This window comes from Heliconius melpomene, chromosome 1 (genome assembly GCF_056956725.1).
Source record: "Heliconius melpomene rosina isolate 202511_hmr_F chromosome 1, ASM5695672v1, whole genome shotgun sequence".
Taxonomy (NCBI): Eukaryota; Metazoa; Arthropoda; class Insecta; order Lepidoptera; family Nymphalidae; genus Heliconius; species Heliconius melpomene.
Genome location: NC_140389.1, coordinates 6591966 through 6619247, shown reverse-complemented (window position 1 = coordinate 6619247; position 27282 = coordinate 6591966). Strand labels below are relative to the sequence as shown.

General features: G+C 36.4%; 1 protein-coding gene across 16 annotated transcripts in view; it reads left to right on the top strand.

Annotated features, from left to right (window-relative positions):
• The window catches only part of Ca-beta (Calcium channel protein beta subunit), a 127292-nt gene that overhangs the window by 45723 nt on the left and 54287 nt on the right, over nt 1–27282 (top strand). The gene's annotated exons all lie outside the window — the stretch shown is intronic.

Genomic DNA, 27282 nt, shown 5'->3' with positions numbered 1-27282 from the left:
AAACCGCAAGGGAGAGTGACATTTAGTTGCTAATGCGCGCACGGGCATACAAATCTATGGACGCGGTGACAGTTGCGTCACCGGCGTGTTGCCGTCCTCCGCGGACAAAAAGTCACCCAATTGTCACGTATCCAAATGCGCGCACCTTCATTTAGTGTAATGTACACGGTGACAGTGACGCAACAGTCACGGTGACAAAAATCACTAGTGCGCGCTATACCTAAATGATAGAGACGACAAATTAAACAACGATACTCTAATATATTCCAGCATATATATTTACAAATGGATAGATAAAAAAGTAAAGAAACTATTTATATTTTATTTTCTTTATCTGCATCGCACAAAACTTTAATTAAATGTTTCTAAGTAAATACCTAGTTCGTTTATTTTCAACTCTATTTTCTTCCATTAAGATCGATAATTGCCGTAGATTCTTCATATAAATAGTAGGTTTAATTTAAAAATTCTGATTTAGACGATATCATTTCTCTTAGCGGAAACACTTGGCTATTATGAGCGTTTTACAGATATAGAATATTTGTAATTGTGAAAACATAAGGATAGGGTTTTTAGACGTTTGTATAGCGCTTAGAAAACGTTATTTTTTATTGGTTGACAATTTAATTTTATGACCTCTACGTTCTGTACGTTATATTAATACTATTCTACACGTTATGTTTATTTCCTAACGTAAATAAAATATATTATAAAGATATATGATTGTAATTAATTTTTTACAAGTTTAATATACGTTTTAGTATATACTATATTTTCTTCTAAACGAATACGACTTTAACCCCATTACGATGGAGTTGTGATGTGTCAAACTACGTGACGTAACGTTTGTGTGTTTCTATTTCGCTCAAAGAAGCATTTATTTTTATTTATATAAGAAGTATTTCAGAAGTGCTGTTTATATGGCGAGACTCTTTAGATATAAAGACCTCTCAAGAGGTTATGAGAATATTAAGAAAGAATGGACGACCAGAATGTAAAGGATTATTATACGTCTAAATTGCAAATTTGTCCGACGTCCAACCCTGTTTCTTGTAATTAATTAATCGTTAGTAATTGGTTTAATTGAAGTGATAAAGTTAATAAATTGAATCCTTTTAACACCCTTAAAAGTTCTCGAAACTTAACTACATATAAAAATTTACATCGTTTAATAATAACTATACAATTATTCACTTCCTCATCCATCCCAATCAAAACACATCGGTCACGAACACAAAACACATCCGTATGTTTCTACCCGCCGTGGTTTATTGGCTATCGCCATAATGTATTCAGATTGCAGATCAAATTATTTTAATTAAGCAACACGACCATTTTCCGCGTCTAACGGTAATATTTATCTTATATTATTAACATATCTTATTATTCGTTATTTTTATACAATCTACAGTATTGTTTATGTATAGAATAATTATCTCAATCAACTAATTGAAGATAATAATTGTTGATTCCGTTGTGGAATATTTTTATTTTTACAGTCTTGTGTATTTGTTAACGCTAAACACCAAGTAAGTATCTATAATGAAAAGATCATTCTATGAGAATCGTCAAAAAAAAAAATTTTATTTACGTGAAGAAAAAATGTTTTACTTCCTGTACTGCATGCACTATAGTTATTGTTTAAATCATGTTGGACACTTTGGAAATTATATTCATATTTTTAAATATTTTCTTCGTATGGAGAACGATTAAAAACATTATAGAACAAACATATTCATGGTATAGCGCTTATTAGAAGTTTAAACAAGCTACGGCATTTGCTTCGGCCATTCAAGGCAGGATCTCTGGAATTGGGTGGAATGTAAAATAAAATAGAGTGTTTTAACACTAGATGCTACCCAATTTAATGCAGTCTTTTAAGACTGCTACACAAAAAAACACAATAAATTACATACAAATGTACGAACTAGCAAATTTCAAATACACATGTGTTAAAAGATTAAATTCGTCATTACTTCGTGCACGGCGTACAGTAGTTTTTGTGTGACAGATGGACGTGCACCAAATGTGCCTCACGTGCACAAACAAGTGCATTTCATATCCTCATATTATTGATATTAGGGTTACTTGGATATTTTATTTGGTTAAAGTGAATATTTAATTTTTAATTTCTCTAAAATAACATTCAGAATATTGAAGCATATTATTTTTGAAGTTGTTTTTAAAAACTATTTTCTATTTTTTATAACACACATCAACGGCACAGTGGTTGTAGGTCCGGAGTCTTACTTAGAGGAATTAATTAGTTTTATTCCCCATTCTGGCAAGACAAAGTGCAGTGTTAAATTCATCTGAAAACAAAGAACGGAGTGTGTTAACACTAAATTCTCTGCCGACTCTGCTATATACGTTTGCCGTTAATTAATAAACTATGACGATAATTTATATAAATTATCAGCAGAACCCTCAATTAAATATTTCTAATGCTATACAAAAGTTCGCTTCAAGTTAAACATTTAAGTATATTTTTTGCCACACTCCTCGGAAGTGCAAGGAGCGTGCCATCTGGCGTATCGAGTTACATTCTGACTACGACCCCCTCACCCTGCTACTAGCTTAATGTTTGTCCTATATCTCCTTAAATGGTAGGAGAACCTAGTGTTAAATCACTTAGTTCTATACGTTCTTTGTTTTTATCCAATTACTTGGTCATACCACTACTCTTAAGCTAGATTTTAAAAAAAAGTTTGTAAAGCATATGAACTTTTGAAGCGAGCGAATGTAAATGTGACAGGTCATGGGTTCGATTCCTATTCGAAAATAAAAAATATTTAATATTAATATTTTCGATTCTCTATGTTTATGCGTATAATGCAATTATTATGAAGATAGATGGAGGTCTTAGAGGGGAAAACGAACTTCGTTTTCAAATTCTACAGATTGTGTCTATTTTGACATAACTGCCCGGGCTTGTGTTGCGGAATTTAACGCTGTACTTTGAAGCACAATATAAATTTTATGCAATACAAGCTTTCTCACGTGTAAGTGGAAATCTAACCTATAAGGTGTTAATCCCATACTTCATGGAAATCATTAAATAAATATATAAATAAATCATGGAATCCATTCATAGTCAATTTTATTGTTGATTACGTCCTGTTTGCATACGAGTTTATTTCTAATGTAACATAGCGTATATAAATTCTATCAAGTAAATTGAGGCAATATAATTTTTGCAACTATACATGATAAAAAATCCAATTAAAACGATCGATGTACGTATAACGTGGATATGTTAATTGCGCATATAAAGCAAGAAGATATTATATGTTTTTTTTTCATTAAAATTTTGTTTATTAGTAGATATTTATGTACTAGCCTCGATCTTCTGTTAATTGCGGTTTTTTTTTCTTACACTTATTAATTTGTCTTAAATATTGCTAAATTGTGTTTTTTAGGTAGACTGTAATTGTACTTATTATATGAGATAGTCAGGAGTTCGATTCTCAGGAAATAGTTGTTCACATTTGAAGTAATTTTTCATTTGTCGATTTTGTTTTTGACAAACAACAGTCGTGGTGGCGCAGCGGCATAGGTTTGGACTGTTAACGCGACGTATGTAGGTTTGGTTCTGGCTAGGGAAATATTTTAATAAATTACCCTAAGTACAGCATATATGATTATGTATAAAAGACAGATAGCTATACTGTAAATATAAAATTTTACGTGAAACGAAGTGCGACGTTAAGTTCCGCAACTCAACATGTGCGGGATTACCTTGCTAACTTCGTTTACAAAAACCAAGCAAAAAAATTAAAGTCGTAAACTTAAATTGATTCAATACATTTAGTTAACGCGATTTGTACCGCACTGGAGGTCTCGGTGCCATAAACGTGCACGTGTGAAAATATATTTATATAGTAATATTATTTGAAGACATTGTTTGATAGAACGCGCTATTCTCAGGAACTACTGATTCGAATAGGTTTTTTTGCTATCAAGAAAGCTTAGAGAGAAGTTAAGCAGACGTCAAGCAATAACAAGTATACTAGTATGTGTATGTAATACCTTGGACTTGGACAAACTTTGTTGATATCCTAAAAAACCACTTATACATGGCTAAAGATCGTATGTGTATGTCTGTACGTCTAAAGTATGTCATTAACTCACTTTGCTTTGTCCATTAAATACAATTATTCTACTAATGTGATACAACACTATCGGTTATTTATTGATTAATTAATCTTTTGATTGTAAAAACAATCGTTTTTAGACGGCTTTTCTGGAGAGAGAACCTCCACAATTCGGCGGAAAGTGGGGAAAGGAGTGTCTTAACACTAGCTTTCCTCTGCCGATACTGCTGTTTGCGGAATACATGAAGCTAATTGTTTTTTAAAATATTTTTTAACACCTCCAACTAATAAAAAACATAAAACAGATGATCTTTTGCAAATAAGAATTTCTAAAACGGCCTTAGTGCATATAAATTTTACATAAAGATATACGAACAAAATATAGAGTATCCACACTGGTGGGTAATGCTAAAAAGTCTCTCTGTCTCTACCTGGCCGGTGTAATTATTTAATTCTACCCTCATTAATCATATTTTTTGTGCTCTCCCAATGTACCTGACATTGCATCAGTGCTTTTAAACGCTTAAAACCTTCGATATCACTCAGATAGGCGATTGTCCCCGTGTGAAATTTTGTATTCAGATATTTTTGTATGGGTTCTGTAGGTTTTTTTATATTTTTTTGTACAGTAGTTGCTGGTATGTAGTAAAATTTTATTAGACGACTTTTCGATTTGTAAGGCTGTGCTAAGAAAATTTTAGAAATTCTTATTGTGAAATTTAAGAAGCTTAACTTAAATTTTAATTCTTTTATTTTTACGAAACTTGGTATTAATAAGTAGATTAGGTGTCGATGCAATAATTAAGCTTGTCTGATAGAGCCAAGCCATGCTTAATAGTAAAAGTATAGATTAGTACTTATTCTGGAGGCTAGGCTTAGGCTTAACTTCCGCATTTTACAATCCTATAAGATGAAATGTAATATGAATGTTTACCAGTGTAGGATGTGAACTTACAATTATCCCGTTGTCTTTCCTATTCCACGGTACATCCATCTAATTTTAGATTCGATATCACCTCGATTACTGGTAACTTTATACTCGATTACTGGTAACTTTATACTCAGGGAATGATAATATTTCAATGACTTTAAATTCGCTGCTCTGGTAGACAAAGCGCGACGTTGAGTTTTGCCACTCAGTGGGCAACGACCTGAAAATTAAGCAGCGCGTGGGGAACGGAGTGTCTTAACACTAGGTTAATTTAGCTTACCACGCTATGCCTAAAAAGAGAGAACCCCCAGACAGAATAATGACAAATCGCTCTCTACTGCCCTACGTGTGTGGAAATTTATTAAATTGGTAAGGATCTCTACAATTTTTTGTTCATAACATATTTTTGATAAAACAGTTAGGGCCACCAGCGAAATCCTTTTCATTGTTTCTCGTCTTTGTAACGGATCGTGTGCACAATATTATATTACTCTGTAACATTTATACCTGTTCGTAGACACGATGCGTTCAAAATATTTTGTATCTTATTTTAAATGGAAGAAAGTATATTATTGAATAATAGTGTTAGTTACCTTAAATATAAATGTATTTTATGTGATCTATCACAAATTGTTAAAATTTGTGTTTTTTTTTAATATTATAAAAAGTTAATGGACATATGCCCTTTTTAAATATTTTTTTTTATTTGCAACTGTATCTAGTACTTACTTAAATACTTTAATTTTCATGCCCTGGTAAGAAGATAAAACGGAGAGTTGAATTCCATGTCTGGAAAATAAAATTATTTTTATTAGTATTATTATTGATATACATAGTTATTTAAATAGAATTGAAACCATACTGGAAAATTTTGTTTAAATTATATATATACAATATACATATTTATTCCATACATGTACATTGCAAATAAACAATATTGGAGCGAAAGTGCAAAAAGTAGCCCTAAAAGAACCTTCTGAACCTTTGTAATAATATCTTAATGTGTTTTAATTTCTACGAAATTGTCTTACAAGAAATTATCAATCATAAGCTTCAGGTATTAAGATTCAAATCAGGGTGGAACATTTTTTCATTACTAATTTCAATCGACAGTGACAGGTAGTTGTTTTTTTAATCATATTTACGGATATAACACAGGGTCGTTATTTCGACTATTATCTTCGCACTGTGCAGGTAGAATAAAAATAGTTTTTATATCGTTTTATGTAGCACTCGACAAAAAAAAGTTCTAGTCAATTTACGATTTTTGACTTATGAAAAAGTTTTTTTTTTTTTATTTTCCATTTAAAAGATTATAGGAGGACATCGTCGTCCTTAACTTCCATGATTGTGGATTAGTTTTCCACTTGGGTGCAATTAATTATATTCCTTCGCTTTTGTAGTACGCCAAAGGCGGCGACGCGACGCGGCGTTGAATTACACATTTAAAAACTGAGCACTGTGTTGCGAACGGAGTGTTAACCCTGTATTACATGTAGGGTACAGCGTAAAGCTAAAAAATAAAAATGTTTTAAATATCATTTAAAAGAAATAATTGGTTCATTGATACTTATTGCCCAAAGGTTAATGCAATTTCATAGTTCGAGTTAATAAATCGCACATTTTTATCGACCATCTATAGCGTCGCCTAGTTACGAATTACTATAATAATTATAGAAACGTGAGAAACGTTCGTGTAGTTAACTAATGGTGATGTTTATCGTTTATCGTTCGTATTGAATTAATCGAATTGGCTTCCTAGTTTCTGTTATTTGGATGGGTAAGACATGGTGTGCATTGTGTTTTTTTTATATTTTTGTATTTTTTTTTTGCAAGTATTTTTTGGATTCTTTTTTAATTTTAAAACTTTTAGTTTAGGTTTGACCGTTGTGGCGTGGTGGGACGGTATCTGAGTGTCGATACGAATGGTCTTGGTTTATTTCCATTTCCCCGCTCTGTCAAGACAAATGTGACAGTTTGTGGGTTCGATTCGCACTCGGGGGAATAAAATTTTTAATATTTTCATTTTTTCTAACGAGTTAAAGTGTGGCGTTGAGACCCGCCATTCAACACCCAATGCCTCAAAGATTCAGCAGAAAGTGGGGAACTCAGAACTCGCGCATATAGTAGAAGGCAGTAGGCAGTAGGCTCTTGCGATACAAACTAAAGCTGAAAAAAAATCATTTATAATAAACAATTTACTTACTATTCATAAATTATATATTAAGAAAATCATAGTGAACATATAGCTTTATATCGCAAATAATATTATTATGAGTGTATGGCAGATTTATATTATTTAATTTAGTCCCTCTCGGGGCTCGAGAACAGCTTTCTAAGTTTGCGTAACTGGCGGTACTTTGATAAACTCCGATCTTAAATAAATAGGTTTATGTTAGAATAGTTTTAATTTCAAGATAATATTGTTATTATATCTATACTTTTGTACTAATATTGTGAAGATATAGAGTTTGTTTAGCTTAACACGTTAATCTCAGGAACTGTTGGATCTAATTGTTTTTTTTTCTTCGGCGTGGCGTAGGGCACAGAAGTAATTAATGTTATCATTTTCTTGCTCTGGTGACAAGGCAGGCGTTTTTTTAGCCCTACATGAGAAGAGATCAAACATGGGGCTAAACCTAGTGTTAATACACTCCGTTTACCATTAAGATACTCTGTTCTCCATTTTATGCCAAATTCTTTAGGCATTGTGTATTGAATGGCGGATCTCAACGCCGCGTGTTACCTTATTACCAGAGCAAGGAAAATGAAAATATTTCCAACAAAAATCTCTTTTACATATTATTATTATTTATTTCACCAAATCTAAAGTTAAAAACACGGCAAGGCTTTTTTTTTTTTTTTTTTTTTTTTTTTTTTTTCGGACTTGACTTTAATGCTGTTAGCCTTACTGGCCTTTACAGCGACACCGGGTGGGTAGGGAAGAGGGTACTCTGTCCCTGAAAATATGCAGGCACTGTGTGGCTGCCTGTGGGGAGTGCCGACGACGCAAGGGCGCCCCCTGCGGGGCTCGAACCTCGGCTTGCGGTCGTCGAGCGGGCTGGGAGTTTCCCTATTCTAAGCAAAGCCGGCCGCGACACAGAAGCCGCGACCGGGGGATAAAATTAGACTAATCTAAGGGAGCTAACGGTCCCTAACCGCTGGACCCGACGGCGCCGAGGCGCCGCCGGGCCGTGAGATAAGCTAGACTACGTCGTCGATTCCGGCGACGACGGTGTGTGTGTCGTGCGTGTGTAGTGTGTTTCCTACCTACGTACGGGCCGTTTGCTACGGTAATGGCGTCATCGGGGTCTAAGAGGACGCTACGCGGGCGTCTACGAATCGCGTGAGGCGTGTAATTACACGCCTCAGCGACGAGGGGGTTCGCGTGCGAGCCTGCGCGCTCAAAGTAGCGCTTCGCTAAGCGTTTGCAGTGCTCGTGAATCGATTCCAGTTCAAAATCTCTATGTAGGTCGACATTACGCACGTACCAGGGGGAACCTGATGCGATGCGCAGGAATTTATTTTGCACTTTTTGCAAGGGAGCAAGCTTGGTGTGCGCGAACGCAACGCAAGCGTAAGTAAGGACAGGTCTAATACAAGCTTTGTATAGTGTCAGCTTATTTCTAAGTGACATTTTACTATTCTTGTTTATGAGATAATATAATCTATTGAGAATGTACTTTGCTTTATTGCAGACTTTTGTAATGTGGGGTTTGAAAGTTAATCTAGAGTCTAGAGTGACACCTAGATATTTGACCTGTTTTTCCCAGGGAATGGGTTTGTCTAAGAGATGGATGGTAGAGACTCTAATATTTTTATTGAGAGGGAAGAGTATTGCTTTACTCTTCTCGGGATTGACTTCGATTCTCCATTGGCGGAACCACTCACCGAGTGCGCGGGCCGCTTTCTGGAGTCGATCTTTTAATAGGATAGTACAACGCGAGGTTGTGAAGAGGGCTGTATCGTCGGCGTACATAGCCAGGTGAACACCCGGAGTGAGCGGGATATCACTGGAGTACAACGAGTACAGGATAGGACTTAGCGTAGAGCCTTGTGGCACGCCTGCGCGGAGGAGGCGGGGGGAAGAGAGAGTGCCTTCGACTTTATAGCGAAAGTATCTATTCGAGAGAAAGTCCCGCAGGATGTGTACGAGACAGTCTGGCAAGCCGTAAACGGCGCGCAGCTTGTAAATCAAGCCGTTATGCCAGACTTTATCGAAAGCTTTCGCTATATCGAGAAAAATAGCAGCTGTATTGCTGTGAGAAGGATCCCTAAGGTTGTATCGAGCTATATGCTCTACAACACGGTGGACTTGATGTATGGCGGAATGTTTCTTTCTGAAACCGAATTGCTCATTGCAGAGCAGAGAGTCGGCCTCTACCACCTCTGAGAGTCTAACGAGAATGATTCTCTCGTAAATTTTACCTAAACAGCTGAGAAGGCTGATAGGTCGATAACTGGACGGGATATTCCGCGGCTTATTAGGCTTGGGAATGCCTATGACTATGGCCTCCTTCCATTCGTCGGGGAATGAGCACGACTTAAGAAGGGAATTGAAAATAATGACCAATAGAGATATGAACTGAGCCGGTAGGGACTTGAACATTCTATTAGACAATTTATCGGGCCCCGGGGCCTTCCTATCTTTGAGGTTTTTGATGATGACTTTGACCTCGTCTTCAGAGGTCGGGCGGAGCGGTTCCCCTTGCGGGGGCGTCAGCGCCCATTCTGCGACCGCGGAATCCACACGCGCAATGTGGCTCGGATCGCAGGGCTGACTACTCGGGGTACATTGAGCCTCTAAACTGTCAGCGAGACATTCCGCTTTTTCGGTGTCATCGGCGGCAATTGAACAATCTGACCTAACTAGAGGAGGCATAGTCGAGAGACAATCGACTCTAAAAGCTCGCGACAGCGCCCAGAATGCCTGGTGCGATGGAGCGAGCCCCTCGAGCTTCTTATCCCACGACTCACCGCGCAGAAGTTCGAATTCGAATCGAACTCTCCTCTTTAATCTGTAAAATTCCCTACGATTGTTGTCAGTCGGGTAGGTATCGTGTCGTCGCATAGCTACGTTCCTGCGTCTAATCAATCGCCTGAGCTTTTCTGAGATATCAAACCTACCGTCGGGCAAGTTTGTTACCTCTTTCGAACAACTCTGGATTGTATTTAAAATATAATCGGTAAATTTATTCGCCGCGTCTATCGCTAGCGCCGCGGAGTCGGCGATGCCAGGTATTAATTCCTTAAGAGGGGATTCATTCGAGCGGAGGAGCTTTGCAAATCTCCTCCAGTCGACCACAGTTTTGGTGGGAGGGCCAGAGGGGCACTCGTCACCTAACTTGAGAATGACAGGACGATGGTCCGAATCTAGGTCGAGAATGGTATCTATTGAACGTTGCGACAGTGCAACGTTCGAAAGTATGGCAATATCGAGTACATCGCCTGTGCCGAGGACACTAAAGCGAGTGGGAGAAGGCGGGCCTATAACACAAGCGTTATATTTCTCAGTGAAGGCTAGAAGCCTCTTGCCGCTGACATTAGTCACCGACGAATTCCAAAGTCTATGTTTGCAATTGAAATCCCCGATCAGAAGGACCGAGTCTCCCATACTAAGTAGCGCCAAAATGTCGCTTTCTAATAATTGCCTAGACGGCGAACGATAAACAGAAGCTATAATTAAAGGCTGATGGCCTGTGAGGAATACCTGACACACCGACGCCTCGGCTGCTTCGAGAGACGGAGGGTCGAGTGGTATACAGTGTAAATTCTTCTTGTAATAAATCATAGTGCCTCCACCGTGGGTGGCTCTATCATTTCTTACAATCCTGTAGTTCGCAATGCCAGGACTACGAACAGCAGGTTTAAGAAAAGTCTCCTGTATACATAAGATATCTAATTGGTGGGCGTGCGCGAAGGCGCTCACAGCCTCTTTTTGGCGTTTGACACCGTTTGCGTTAAAGGTCGCTATTGACAGGGCTCTAGGTTTAATACGCGCGAGTTGCGAGTCAGCGGGCCGTGGGGTAAATCTATTTATGACCGCCATTGGAAAAAATTTAAACCGCGACGAAGCCCTGAATGGCTTCGATGAGATCTATATGATCTATAATGACTTGAGCGCGATCGTCGGAACCGTTCGTGTTCCTAAGTTTCGCCGCGAGGACTTTGATTTCTTTAAAATCAAAACATCTAGCGAAACTTAGCACAAGTGCTAAGTCGCTAGCGTTAGAAGAGGGGGCGGGCGCGGCGCGGGAATGCGCGGGCGCGGGCGCGGCGCGGGGAGGCGCCGGGCGCAAGGGCGCGGTCGCGGTCGCGCCGGAAGGCGCGAGCGCGGGGCGGGGAGCCGCTACCTGAGGGGTAGGCGGCTGTACCGGTGCCGCGGCGAGGGCGACGACCGGTGTAGGTGCGGGTTTAAACCACGCATTCTCTTTAGGGAGAGGGGCGGGCTCGTATTGAGTAGGAGCCGGCTCCTTATTATTATTGGAGGCACGCTTTTTGCCTCCGCGCCTAGTGCGTCTGCGCGGCGCGCGGGAACATCCGCGATAGTTCGCGGGATGGCCCTGCGTCTCGCATAGCACGCAGCTAGGGGGCACAGCGGGATCGGGGATTTTGCGGGGACAATCCGCGGTCGCGTGATCGTCTAGGCACTTGACGCACCTAGGCCGCGCGAAACAATTGCGGGCAGAGTGCCCGTATAATTGGCAGCGGTGACACTGCCCTATGAGGCCCCTAGAGTGTGGGGGTTCTACTCTGATGCCGGTGAGCGAACACACCGACCTCAGATTGAAAATTTCCTTTCCCTCTTTAGTGAGGTCAAGGATGACTAACACGATGTCATATTTCGCTTTCGTGCGAGAGTTATACAAGCGGTGCGCCTGGCGCACGGGGTAGCCTTTGCTACGAAGGTCATCTAACACGAGATCGACTTCGATCTCCTTGGGAATGCCCTTGAGCACGACGCGCAATTGGCGCTCGTCCTCCAGGGCGTAAGAGTGGTACCCTATCTGGTACTCACGAAGGAAAGAGGTAAATTGTCGGTGTTCCGACGAAGACCTAACTTGGATTTTGATTCCAACCTGCGTTAAGCGCGCGGTGGAATATTGGACATTGTGGCTATTGAGCCACTGCGACACCTTGCCCCATTTGTGCTTATCTTGCACATAGATGGGCGGCGGGGGTTTAACGCGGGGCGCGCGGGGGGGTACATCCTCTTCCCGCTCAACCGCAGAGGCGGGGGCAGGGGAGGGGAAAACCGTTAAATCGTTCGCGCGGGAACGGCGGCCGTCGGGTTTGTTCGCCTTTTTGGGCGGGGGGGGGGCCTTAGGGGCCCTGGCCTTACGCTTGGCCGAGCGTGATCCGACGGTCTCGAAACCGTCATCGTCCGAATCGGAGGACAGGCAAGTGCCCTCCTCCATCTCTACCTCAGTCTGGATCGGCGTAGGGGCACGAGAATGCTCCCTCGGCGGGGCGACTCCGAGGTCGCAAGGCCCACCGGAGAACAACGGCTCATCATCGGCACTCGGGCCGGCAGCTGAAGGCTGCATATCGGCATCCGGGCCTACTTCGGGCGCGCTAGGCGAACTAGGCGCATCATGTCGCGTTTGCGCGAATTTGACGACGGCGTTATACGTATCGCCGTGGAATGTCTCAAGGTATCTCAGCAGCTCGGAGCGACTGAGGCCGGCCATACTTTGTCACTCCCCTCACCTTGCGGCGAGGGACGGGGTGTGTATTTTAAGACTGCACTATATTTGGCAAGCAAAATCTACCGTCGGTGAACGGTAGGTGAGTACCTAACTAAAACAACTGTGTATTCACTTACTGAACAAACAATCCGGACGCTGGAAGCAAGCGATGCGGGACTCGGCAACCACAGGGCAACGCAGCGCAGCAGGACGCCACGCAGCTCAGCAGTCGCAGGAATCCGCAGCACAACACTAATATAAATACAGTATCACTTCGACAAGGGATCGAAATAAATATAATAGCCCAATTGTGCGACCTCACCGAAGCAAGGCCGAATCGGATCGCACGGCAAGGCAGGAAGAGGCGTTATTTATTTGCAACGAGCACGTGTTCGACGACACACGCCCCGCCCACTTGGACGGTGTACAAATTTTAATACTTTTTATACTGATAATAAATTTAAATACGTTTAATGGATAGCTTTAAATATCAAATACATTAGAGGGATTTTTTTTTGGTTTAATTGATTCAGTGTTTTTTTTTTTATTTTATATTTATTTATATACTTATTTGTTTGGAACGGAACGGAACGTTTGGAACGGGAAAATATGTTGTTTTAATTTCGGTAAAGTAAGATAATGTGCGGCGCTGAGTTCCGTCATGGATCGTTTTAAAAGTTAGACGGAAAATGGAGAGCGGAATGATTTACGTAGGCAGAGGAAATCTAGTTAAAACACTCCGTTCCTCGTTTTTCGCCGAATTTTCGAAGTATTGCATGTTAAGGTTCTGGAGCGAGAAAATGAGTATAATTAATTCCGTCAAGTGGGAATCAAACCCACAACCGTCGAGTTTACAGCCAAACTCTGCCGTTGCGTCACAACGGTGAACAAAACCACCAATACCAAACAAACAACCTCACAACTTATAAATCTAGGTTAAAAATAATAAAAAATGCAACTATTGTCTATTCCTAAGAGTGCTCGAACACTGTTCTTACTTGTCAATGATTGGACGGCCCTTAGTGTAGCGTGGCGCGGTCGAAGCGATAAATCACGTAAGCTTTTTGTTGCGAATAACGTGAGAATACAGGGTGTTCGGCTATCGCAAGCACACGTGTTGGAATCATGTCCGTGTGTTTTTTTTTATAGGTAGGTACGGATGGCGATAGGTATGAAGAAATTTTAGTTTTTTTTTTTTTTGGTTTTTGTACGGCCATCACGTTTAGGTTTTGGCGTTTGTGATATAAGTTATTTGTATGGCTATGGTGTAATTGCATTTTTTTGCAAATAAGTTCAATATGTCAATGTATGAGGACTATAAACTTTGCAACATTAGATCGCGTTTACAATAATTTTAATAAGTGTTAATTACTATTACATAGCAGGTTAGGAATAGGGACCCTGGGAACTTAGTGTTGAGACACTTCCTTCCCATCTATAAGTCATTGTCATTTGGTCTTTTTTAAATTCAAAAACGTCATTGTTGCATCAAATAAGCGATATTTCATAATTGCATTATTACCTTACTTATTTAATTTTAAAATTTGATATATTTTTTTATCGGTTGTGCCAAAGGAAATCGCACTTATTTAAATTTGTAAATACAATGAAAGAAACCGCCACAAAATAAAAACTTGTAAAATTAGTATAACCGATGACGAAATCTAATATTTACTCGTTATATCACAGCATCCCTTTAACCTTAGAGAGTACATTAAAAATAAATATTTTAATTTTCATTTTGTAAAATACTTATAAAAAATTTTTGATTGTAAACGCGCGCGCGAAATCTGTAGGTTCGATTCCCACTCGGAGGAATGAATTTTATTTTATTTTCTCGGTCTTATATCAAGTCAACTCGCAATGTCTCGAAAAATGGGCAGTACACGGGGAGCGGAGTGTCTTAACACTAGGTACTTTTTGTACCTTGACATTCGCGAGGATAAGTGCTGACAAACTGCGGTGTTGAGTTTCATAGTATAACATTAAATATAAGCGGAGTATAGAAAACTGTCAAAATTTATATCAAAATTATTATTTTTTCACTCGAATATACAGCATAATAACTATTATTTAGAAACTACCTGCAAATGTGGCATATCCTCGACATTTCTTACAAAAAACAAACTTTATCATAATAAGTGCAAGATATAATTGGGGGCGAATGACAAACAAAGATTGGCATTGAAACCCGCGTCCTAAACAAACACGCCAGTACATTTGTTTATACAGTGCAGCACTCGTCACTACTAAGGGATGAATTTTGTTATAATATTCTTATTGTTTGTATGTAAAATCTTAAATATACTTTAATGGGACGCAGAGACGTCGATTATGTTTTAAATTATGTTAAATATTGTAGCGATATATAGGTAGATGAGGCCATCATGGTGCAGTGGGATGGCGTCTGATTGCAAACTAGATGGCTGTGGTTTCGATTCCATTCAGATGAATATTTTCATATCTCCGAGAACGTAGTGCCTCGATACTAGGACCTCTTACCCTGCCATGTGCAAGATACAGCAATAATTTATTTTATTTATATTTAAGATATTTTCTAATTATCACTAAGGCGTTAATTGCTCATAATTATGTTAATTCAATGCAAATATTGTATCGTGCATTGTCACGGCCTTATGGAGATTTCACTCTATCGAGAGTGTTTGAGTGGCGTAGTGTAATCCACATCGCACTCATCGACACCTCCTCGTGCTGAGTGCCTGTGACCTACTTGCATAATAGAATGGTGACTTATGAATTTTATTTCAATGAAAGTTTTTTACAATTTTTTAGTTTGTGAATTAAAATTATGTGGAGAATTTTACTGTAGCTACACTTTTGTGAATAATTTGAAAACTATTTTTTTGTTTTTGAAACTTATTAATCATTATTTTTTTTTACAATTTCATTCCATAACTTAAATGTATTTTAAGTACCCACAATTTGAAATTTTAAGATACATGTGGATGTATTTTTTAAGTTACTTGTAAAATTCATATTCATTCCTTTCATTATATTCATTATTTATTCAGTTATTCAGAAATTCTAACCAGCCAATTTCTAGCTGTTTCTATTTTTAACTTCACTTTTTATCCAGTACATAGCAATGTAGGCAGAGGGCACTTGGGAAACTAGTGTTAATACACTCTGTTCTCATTAAGGTACTTTCATTCCCCACTTTCTGAATCCTTAACCTCAACGCCACGCTTTACCTCGTTACTAAAAACCGAGGAAATGAAAATATTAAATATTTCATTCCGTCTAATAGGAATCGAACCTACAGCTTACTGTCTCCTGCTCCACGACAGCATATTCACATATTAATAAATAACTAAAAGGGTGGTAAAATAATACAACACTAACGAGATTTCCCCGAGTGTCTTAAGGGCTGTCTCTCGCCAGCGCCCTCGAGGGCCGACCCAGTTCCACACAATGGGTGTGCTCGGTGACTCGGTGACAAGTGAGATTGATACTGCTATGAGGAAATGTAACGTTTACAATTCTGGTTCCAGTCTGTTCTGAATACGTGCGAAGTAGCTCAGATACTTTGTAAAATACTAAGAAACTGCCTTAGCTACTGTTTGGTGTTGTTTTTTTGGTTTCGTGCTTCTAGCGTTAAATTTACATTTGCCCGGGTTGGAATAAAAAAAATATTATAAAGACTTTTTTTAAGTTTAAATTAGTTTAAATAGTAGCATTTGCACTTCTTGATACAAAATATAATTATACAGTGATTACACACAATGAATCCCATCTTCTTATCACCTCTCTCCATATACCCAAATTCAACCAGAACTGAGATAGATGCTCGTGTCTTTACAACGTCTGAATTTAAAATGTACCGTCATAATTTATATAGGATTAAATAGGATTTAAATAGGATTAAATATACTATTAAATATAATATAAGCCAAATATTATTCTCACCGCTAATTACAAAAATTTCAACTGTCTTACTATCACGGATACAGATAGACAGCGAAGTCTTAGTAATAAGATCCCATTTTACCCTTTAGGTACGAAACCCAAAAAGCACTCAATTTGCACAAAAATTAAATCCATAGCAACAATTTCAGGAACTTTCTATCATTCAAATACAATGACCCCACCATATTATTTGACTGTCAAATCAAAACAAAGGTAAATGTAAATGTGAAAATTTTAAATAATAAATCGTTCGTCGTTTACATTATCACGTATTTGTAAAAGCAACTGAAATTTTAAAACTTTAAAACTAAAATTATTTTTTAGTGGTGATCTTAATTATGTCATAAGATCGTCGTGGTGTAGAGATACAAGTGTGCGACTATAAACGCGACGGTTGCGAGTACGATTCCCGATATGAGGCAAAGCGCGGCGTTGAGTTCCGCCACTCAACGTGGAATGCCTCAAGAATTCGGCGAAAAGGGGGGAACGGCAGTCTCTTAACCCTAAATTCGCAGGTTCCCTCTACCCTGTTATGTACGAGATACAGCATGAAGCTAAAAAAAATATATGTAGATGGTTATAAATCTAAGAGACACATATGTATACATATTAAAGTAAATATGTATGAAAAATCTAATTTAAATATATATCTTGAATATGTAGTACCTAGTAGTTAAAGTTTGAATATTTTTGTAATATCATTTCCGTTATTATTAAATGGAGAATAAAAATTTAAATTTCACTTTTTCATAGATTTTCTTAGCTTCCTTTCTCCACTTATAGCAGAGAATGTACATATATAATCGAGCTTATTATTACTTCAATAAGTTCGATTTATAACTAAGCTAAACTTTTTACGTGACTGTAAAGAATCCTTGCAAAATCAAAAATAAATACGGTAAACTAAATATAGACCTTATTACCATATAATAAAGTCTGAAATCAATCATTTAAATTAGGTACATATTGTAACTAGTGTTATAAAAGGAGCTTTCGAACTTGTGGTATTGGTTGTACCTTTAACAATTGTACAATGAAATAAGCGAAGTTTAAAGTAGAGAATGGTGTTAAAAGTATTATGAATAATGAGTAAACACCTTCCGTTTTAGATTTACTCTTTTGTGCTTTTTTGTATGTTTTTTTATGAGCTTATAAGCTTTAAAGGTTTATATATTTTTTTAAATTTAATACTTAAATAATAATTAGTCATAATATGCTTAAAGATTACCAAAGTCACTTGGGCTTTATTGTTTGATATTTAATGATTATTTCCCATAATATAAGTAGGTACATATTTTTCAACTCCTTCACTAACTTTTACAGGGTGGTTGTGTTCATTGATGAGGTTTCCAAATGGCGACATTCAAATTGCATTATCACAAGAATTTTCAGTATTTAAATATTAACGATTTAAATAATAACGATTATTTAAATAATAACGATGTAATAAGCGTATGTTCTAAATTTGTATTTGACCGCATCAAGCGTGATTTAGCTTTTCAAGGTATAAAATTAAAAAAACAATAAAAAATATCATTATTTTAAAATAATTAAAATGAACCTTTTTAAAATTTTAACAAAATAAAATATTATTAGATATCAATATAAATGTATCGTTAAAGTTTTTATCAAAGACACGACGATCCAAAGGCTGCACATGCACATAGACAAGATCAAAGTGCCCACATGCAAATGCGCTTCACTGCAAACAGTCTTTGATCAAATTAGTAGGAAAATAAGTTTACGTCGTGTAACCTGTATACCTTACCACTTATAATGTTACTAGCGAGCCTCGCGTCTTTACTCGTTTGAACAAGGACGAACGTTAAAAAATGTCATTTAGTACTTCATAAATCAGCTAAATCATCAAACGCAAGGAGCAGCAACGCATTGATGACCTTGCATTTTCATTGATGATAATGGAAGCGAATATTACGAATACCCTGGACTGCAAAACACACCAGCGTCTCCATACTTTCATAGCTCCAAATGAAGAAACATTTCTCTCACAGATTTGTCAGCGTCGCTTCATGCATTATTTTGGCCATATACTGGGAAGAGGTGACGAAAATTTGGAACATTATTGGAAATACTGAAGAGAGATCACGGCCGAAAGCTTTCCTATGCCTTCGTGCTCATAAGACAACCGACGAACTATGATTGTTAGATACAACGAACGACCAAGAAGTGATTTTCTCTAGAATCTGAAAAACTTCAGTTTTATTCGTATTTGTTACTCTAAAAATAAAGTTTGTAGTTTGATCAAATCTTACTATAAAAAGACAGTTCTAGACCCAGGGTAGACCTTTCTTACATACCTAGGTATCTACACACATATGTATTTAATAAAGGCAGATGACATCAAAGCTTTCATTCAAGCGGAGATTCTTTCATGTGCAAGTGCAATACAGCATCAGGTTTCTTTGATCTAATGGACTAATCTGATGTAAATGATCACTCGATTGTGATTAAATACTATTTCTGAGACTTGTGATATGATTATAAAACACAAAGGTAATAAACTCCTTTTCACGCTTTTGCCCGCATAGTGATAGACATTCCGTTTTCCTCTTACCACACTATTTTAGACACATTGCATGTTGGGTGGTGGATCTCTACGCTTTGTTTTGGTCTATCAGAATAAGACAATAAAAATAATTTAAATATAGTTCTTCCCCTTCTACTTCCCCTTGAGTAGGAGTCAAACCAACAACCATTGTGTTTACAGTCAAATGCGATGCATCATGATGCTATGTGTCTCGTATATGTAGGTACAATCAGTATAATATGTTTGTTATAATGTACCTATTAAAAAAACACGGATTAAGAAGATTTAATAAAATATTTTAATATGCCGAAATGATTGAGAGAGACCTTGGTTGACCTTCGAGAATACAATACCAATGATAAATGAGGAAGGGCCATGAGGTTCGAAGAGTTTGGTGACGGTGAACGACGTGAAATAGATGTAGAAACTGTAGGACTTGAGGTTCCTTGGTTCGTGGCTAGGAATAAAGCGTGAAGTTAAACACCGAAATAAAAAATTACACCTTCAAATTTTATTTCTTTCAAATTTTAGTTTCGTTCTCATGTATCATCGGTGGGTGTAAAGCTTCCTTATAGATGTATAATTGAACTATAAAAATATATAATTAACCGTTTCTATGAAACATTTAAAAGTTTTTGTTATTTGTCTATTAAATGTTGACGTGTTAGTCAGAAGAGTGTTACTCATATTTACAAAAGGCAAATTTTGTACGGTTATTTCAACAACTTAACCTTAAACTTTTTTGGTGTGTGACTAACTATAATTATCCATCGCAAGTACGTGTCGACGCCACCAAGCACTAACCAGGTAAATGTAATATCTATCAAAATATTTTAACTATTGTATTATACATAAAAATCTTAAAATGTTATTTAACGATATCATTTTGGAATGCTAGGGAAATATTGTATTTATAAGATGAAGAACATTTCCTACGTCCCATCAGAGAAAATGTGAAGTTCAGTTTTGCGCTAAACATGTAAAGCCTTTAAAATAGTGGAACCCACGTGTAGAAATTATTTGTGTTAGGTTCTTATATCGTAGTGTAGGCGGAAGAAACGTAGTGACAAGACACTCTTGGAAACATTTTGTTTATTAGCGTGGGGAAATTTAAAGCATTTGTCATTCAAGACGGTCGCAAATAACGCTCACGTTATTTTATTCTTTTATATAAAAAATATGATGATTACAATACGAGTATATAACAATAAATTATTGCAAAGTCGAGAACGAAATATTTTAAAAGCTCTCCTATATACACGTATGTAGATCTGATGCGTGAAACAAAAGAAAATTAATAGAATTATATTATATGTACTTAAAGTAGTTTACATTTACTAGATTATTACCAAAGTTGTCTGTATATAAGTATTTACTTAAAAATAAAAAAAAAGTATTACGAACCATGACTCACAAGGAAACACTTTCACATATTTAAATTAAAAAATACAATAAAATTTTCACAAATCAAAATCGTACTATGTTTAATAACAAAATAACCTAAGTTACAATATACATATATGATTAAATTTATACTTTATGTATAATATAAATAAGGTTTATGTTTGGTTAATTTTATTTTGTGATATGACGTTTAAAGTTTGGGGAGATAATGAGGAAAACTCAGGCACAATGAATGAAACGGAGTACTCATCAACCTGTTTGTGAGGGAATTGGATACTCTCACGGCTGATTCACAGAATTGCACTATATTTTACATGTTCTTATTGTAAGTGTAGCCTTAGTTATCTTTTTAAAAAGCAAGGATCTTTTTTTTAAAATGGAATTGACGGGATAGTTGTGGGTTCAAATTTTAATAAGGGGATTACTTTAATTTTTTTTGACTGATCAGATTTAGTTGAAACCTAACAGTGATATAGCAGATACATCATAATAACATATCAGCTGCAAGCCAGTGTTAAAACACTCTGTTCCCCATTTTCTGCCGAATTTCTTGACGCATTGTGTATCGAGTAGCGGTACTCAACGCCAGACTTTTTGCCTTGATGCCAGAGAGATAAATCATAATTCATTCTCACTGACTGATAACACACAATCTAAAGTAGGTACCTACTAGGCAAAGAGCTGCTTTTGTTTTTAAGGTTTTGAGAGTTTATTATTAAAACCCTCCGATACACACCTAATTTTGTAAATATTACGTGTTGAGTGACGGAACTTAACGCCATGCTTTGTCTTGTTACTAGAGATATATTCGACTGAAACCATAAGTTAAAATTAGTGTAAGTGTACACAAACTTTTAGAAGCCGCAAACAAAATATAAAGGAGGAAATTATAGAAATTAACTCATTATAACATTTCTTGTTCCTCGTTGGTTTCTTGTTAAAAGTAACCATTTACAAACCGAAGAACAATACTGTAATTGCATAAATTACACAAAATAAACTGTTTGTTTAACAAGTTACTGAAAATTTAACCGCCATTATTCACTTTTGTATATAGTTATTTGGTTAAATACTAACTAATTGACGTAGTATCTTTTTGGGATGGAAAAAGGTCGTGTTTTAACGGAATGGTTGTTTTATCAGCTTCACGCTTTAAATTTCGTGCTACTAACGTAATGATTATGGGTTCGATTCCTACTCGGGGAATTGAAATATTTAATTGTGTTCCTCACTCTGTCAACGACAAACCACGAGGTTGAAATCCGGCACACTACGCGCAATGTCTTGAGAATTCAGCGGAAAATGGGCAATAGAAATGTCTACGCAGTGTTTTTTTGTTATCACAGCAAGGAAATAAACATAATTATTGAATATTTTATTCCCCCCAATTGGGAATCGAACTCATAGCCATCGCGTTTACAATCACACGCTCATATCGCGTTGATTTTTTTACTTATATTATAAAACAATAATATAAATATAAAACAAATTGCATATTAAATATAATAAATTATAACATTCTATAATATGATCCGGTCCAGAATCAAATATAAGATCTTGTATAGAGATAACGTTAGCAATGAATTAATGCTCATTTAAATAGGTAAGCCATTCAGATAAGTTAACAGCTAGATAACGTAGAAATTTTAATTAAATTTAAAAATTTACTTTGTAATATGCTATTTGTTATACATATATTTTTGTTATTTTGATGCAGCTTCACGCTCTAGTGTAGGCAGAGGGAACCTAGTGTTAAAACACTCCGCCGAATTCTGGAGACATTACGTGTCGAGTGGCGGAAGTTAAATTTCATTTCCTCGAGTCCCAGTCCCTTCTCCATTTTCAACTCAATATTCGATATATTGCATATTAAAGGACAGAGCTTAACGCCGCGCTGTCTTGTTTACAAATAGACGCTGTGCCGACGATGCGCCAAGACGGCCTCGTTTCCAATAACATTTCGGAATAAAATAAATCCAATTTTTAGGACCATTTATCGAACTGCAATAAAAATCCAAATAACCGAAAAGGTGGTAAAACGCAACCAATTTCATCAAAAAGATCCTTAGTTACCGCAATACATATATAGTAAAAATAAAGAAATATATAATATTACAGCAATCGCGCCACCCGCAGTTAGTCCTCGCCATTACCGGTGGAACAAATAACAGGGCGCCCGTACTGATTTAAAACTTCTAAGAAAACAGGTATCATACATACATACATACATACACGTGTATAACTCCTAAATCATGATTCATAAGTGTAAACCGATGGCTAGACGCGAAAAAAAATTGTAAATGCAATGCCCGGGCTTCGCGGCAATTAAAAATAATTAGGTAAAAGACGTACGGTTCTCAGAAGGACGATGGATTTACATATGGTGCACTAAATCGACGATTAAGGGCAAGTTGAAAAGGGTACTGTAGGTCGAAGGAGCAACTGTTCTTAGCTGGACTGGTAATTTGTTTCTATTTGTGTTTGGAGGTTTTTTTTAAATATATTCACGCTGTAACCCGCATATAGCAGAAGAGCTTCACTGTGTATCCCGAATACAGCCGGGTTAAGGGGAATCTAGTGTTAACACTCTCCATTCCTCACTTATCACCCAATTTTGCTGCGTTTATTAATCAGAGAAGGAAAAGTGCTTTCTAATTATCGTCCAATTTTCATTTAAAATAATATATTCATTCACCCGAGTAAAAACCGAACCACAACCGTCGCGTTTACAATCAAACGTTTCCCACTGCGCCACAATGGTCTCAAACCTTATTTAAATAAATACTCATATAAATAAATATAAGCAAAACACATAGAAAAACAAACAAACAAGAACAATTATATATTATCGGCACACCTTTAGTAATCCTGACTGACATTTAGTAATCGACCCAGAGCGGAGTTAATCACGGTCTCGTTATTATAATTCACAGCGACGCCCGAGGTCGGGGCAATTCGACTTTGAATGTACAGACATACATACATATATATATATATATATATAAATGTATATATACTATATGTGTGTTGGTTTGGTAGGTTTTTTGCTGAAACTATCGAGTTAATTGCATGTTCAAATACTGAGTGCACATTATATTAGCGCCGCTCTATTGATTCTGTTCTTTTTTATCTTTTTTTTTGGATATCTTTTGTCTCAAGCATAGTTGTTGGCTTCATGAACGGAATTGAGTGATAGATCTTTTTTTAGAAAATGTATAAAATTTAAGTTTAGCGGGTCTTGAACTTGTGTGTCTTGGATACCGTCCAAGGTTCGAGTCCCGTTACGTTAAAAAAATTCGACAAAATTTTAATTTTTAGCATGGATTAACACTTAAATATAAGTACAAATTGAGTAACGTATCACTATATTTTTGAATTTTAGATATAAAAAATCATATGTCACTCTCCGGTCTCTACTCGCCTCCTCTCGCTCAAAGGCTGTAAGCCTAAGATCAAGTTTCGCAGGGGATGAACTTGCTGCCAACGACCACCTCTCAAAGAGCCTGAAGTGCTTACGATTTTTCAGGCTCTTCTCGCCTGGTATTGCTGTGAAAGCCAGTAATATCATTAACCTTACGTTCCTTACCTTACGTTCGGCTAATATCATGAACCTTACGTTCGAAGACACCGTTTGTCGAACTACTCTCTTAACTAAACTCATCTAATTTATCTAACTTTTATCTAAACGTAGTGATAAATCACTACAATAATTACCTAAAAAACATCACTAAAAATCGGCTTTTACAAAGTAAACGCCTTTTAACGTTCAAAGTAATACCAATTTGAATTTCACTTCCTAGCAATAAATCTAAAGGATCCTCTGCCATGTGTCATAGAACAATGCGTGGCGTCAGTAGCTGGTACTTTCATTATTTTTGCGGTGTCGGTACATTTCTGCCGTCTTTTTTTGCCTGGCATTCTTTGTATAGACTTTTGTTCGGACAATTTAATGGTTTTAAAATAGATTTTAATTTTTTTATGGCAGACACTTGTTGCAATGAACGTAAAATATGTGTTACACTGATTTGATATTATAATAGAAGGTTAGATAGAATTTATTTTTAAGATTTTTAAAGAATTGTTCCACAATTTGAAAATATTTTTTTAGGAAATATGTAAAAATTTGATTATAACGAGATTTGTACCCGCGCCTCTTAAAAGAATTCCATAAGATGCGTACTCTATTCCCGATACGTTCAAATATTTTTACGTTTTCTAATAAAGTAAATTAAACCTATATTGACATAGAATGGAATCTAATTTAAATATTTTTAATTGGTATTTTTTTTTTCTCATACTATTATCAATATATCTAATGATCTAACAGTAGACTAAAACATATATTGTTCCATGAAATAATAATTAATTAACTAATAAATAAAGCACGAACGCGATCTTCTAAGAATCGTCGCGAACGAATGTAATAAGAAACAAAAGGAAATTAAAGTTCAAATATTTTAATAAGCCGCCCAAGAAATCGCCAACATTATGGGACGAAACTTAAAAAAAAATTGTATTAGATATTAAGCAACACATAAATTTTCGAAGTCCATTAAACCAAAACGATTTATCTCCGAAACCTTACCGTGTATAAAATGGGTATAATACTTTAATACCTCCGTTTGCGCAAGTGCGTCTAACAATATGGAACATCACTAGTGGCGGTAGTTTCACCAGTTTTCAGTCCATTGCTGAATCAAAAAGCAGCGACTTTTGTGTTTATTTGAAAAAAGCAGCAATGGATAACGTTTTTTTCATTATCAAAAAATCATTGAATGCAACACATTGAAATTGTCTCACGCACACATGCGTAGAGTATTAAGCGGTGTTCACACATGCGCGTGCGCAGGTACCAAAAGTTAATTGCCTTCGTATGTTCAATGTTCGTAAGTTTCTACCTGAATGTCAGTTAAGTGTGGACAGGTCAACCTTTTTTAATTTTTTTTTTTCAAGTTTATACTATTACTCATGACTTCTTTTGTGTAATTCTGATACTTTATGATTTTAATTTAGGAAAAGTTTTTTATTTAAAATAAAAAATGTTGTGATGATGCCATTGTCGTACAGCGAGATCGTATGGAAGCAAGTAATAATTGTGAATTTAATAATACATTAATATATAATTTAAATAAGTATATAATAAGTGTTGGTATCTATTGTATTATATGTATTTTTATACAAAATTTCTACAAGTACTTTAAGAATTCATTTTTCATTTTCCATTTATTTAAAGATATTGAGGCAGTCGTGATACACTCTTCTCACTTCTCACTCACTCTTCGCGATTTTTTGGATTTGACTCCCACTCAGAGGAATATATTATTTTAAATTCTCCGCTCTAGACAAATGCAGCGTTCAGATTCGCCATTCTACTGGATTCGGATTGTCTTGAAACCAGTCTTTACTGCTATATGTACGGCGTAAAGCTGAAAAATATATTTTATCAATAATAATTTATTTTACTTTGTTACCCAATACTTATACGCCTGCATACCTCAGCTATTTATTAACTATCTAAAAGATTCATCTATTCACTTAATTTTTTTTTCCAAAGATAATGTTGCATTCTTACCGTTTAAACTCTAACGGGGTGATTGTCGAGTACCTGCCGGTCCCTTGGTAATTTTTAATTGACAAAAAAATGCCTTCTAGGCCGATTTTATAAAGGAATTTATTTTTATTACGCGCATTAGTATTAGTTTGTGCGTGGTTGTTGTGTGCGTGGCTTTGATGTATGAATCTGATTTGGAAGCTTTTTTTCGAGCTTTCTATTAGGGGTTAGTTGATTCTGTTTTGGTTAATTGAACTGCATGAATTTGTATTTCTTCAGTCGTATTTATTATTATCAGAATAAGAGTTTTGTAAAATATTTTTTTAAAAGAAGTCTATAATAATTTTTTGCTAAATTGACTTTTAATGGATGTAAAATTGCAATTAGAAACTAACGAATTGTAATATAAATCTATATTAATAGTATTATATTAAATCAAATAATTTTTAACCCTCCTACCCTACTACATGGGTGATAGAACGTGAACCCACAAAGCACATTTATAGACCTCTTGTATGTATATTTTTTTTTTCATACAAACATTCACACACTTAAATAATTTCGAATGCACAGACTGATGGTATCGCAGCACAGGTAGACGCGCCCGGACAATACCTCGAGTCGAATGCAACGCAAAAACGCGGTAATGAGTGCACTGTCAAGAATAAAAGTAACCATTGTCTATGAGGGATTCAGAAAAAAACTTTTACGTCAGTTTTTTTAGTATAGCTCTATAATTTAGGCAGTTTTTTTATCTTTTTAATGATTTTGCGAATTTTGGGTTTGAGTGTTTTGGAAATAGGAATGTATTTAGAATGTTTTTTCTTGTTTACATATCTTTTTCATGTAGCATTCAAAGCGAACCTAGTGTCAAGACACTCAGTTCTCTACTATTTATAATTTCCCCACCAAGACTAGGCTTGCAAGGATGTATCCTTGGTAGCAATGAATGGCCTAACCAAAGCAATGAAATAAAAGTCAATTGGGAATCCAACTTATTTCCGTCACATATACAGCCAGATTTTCTCCCACTGCGCCTATATTTGTTATTAAAAAAAATAGGCAAGTTATAATTATTTTTCTAATAGCTCTATCTAGAGCTTTCAACAAATATTATCATTAAAGGATCTAAGTTCCGT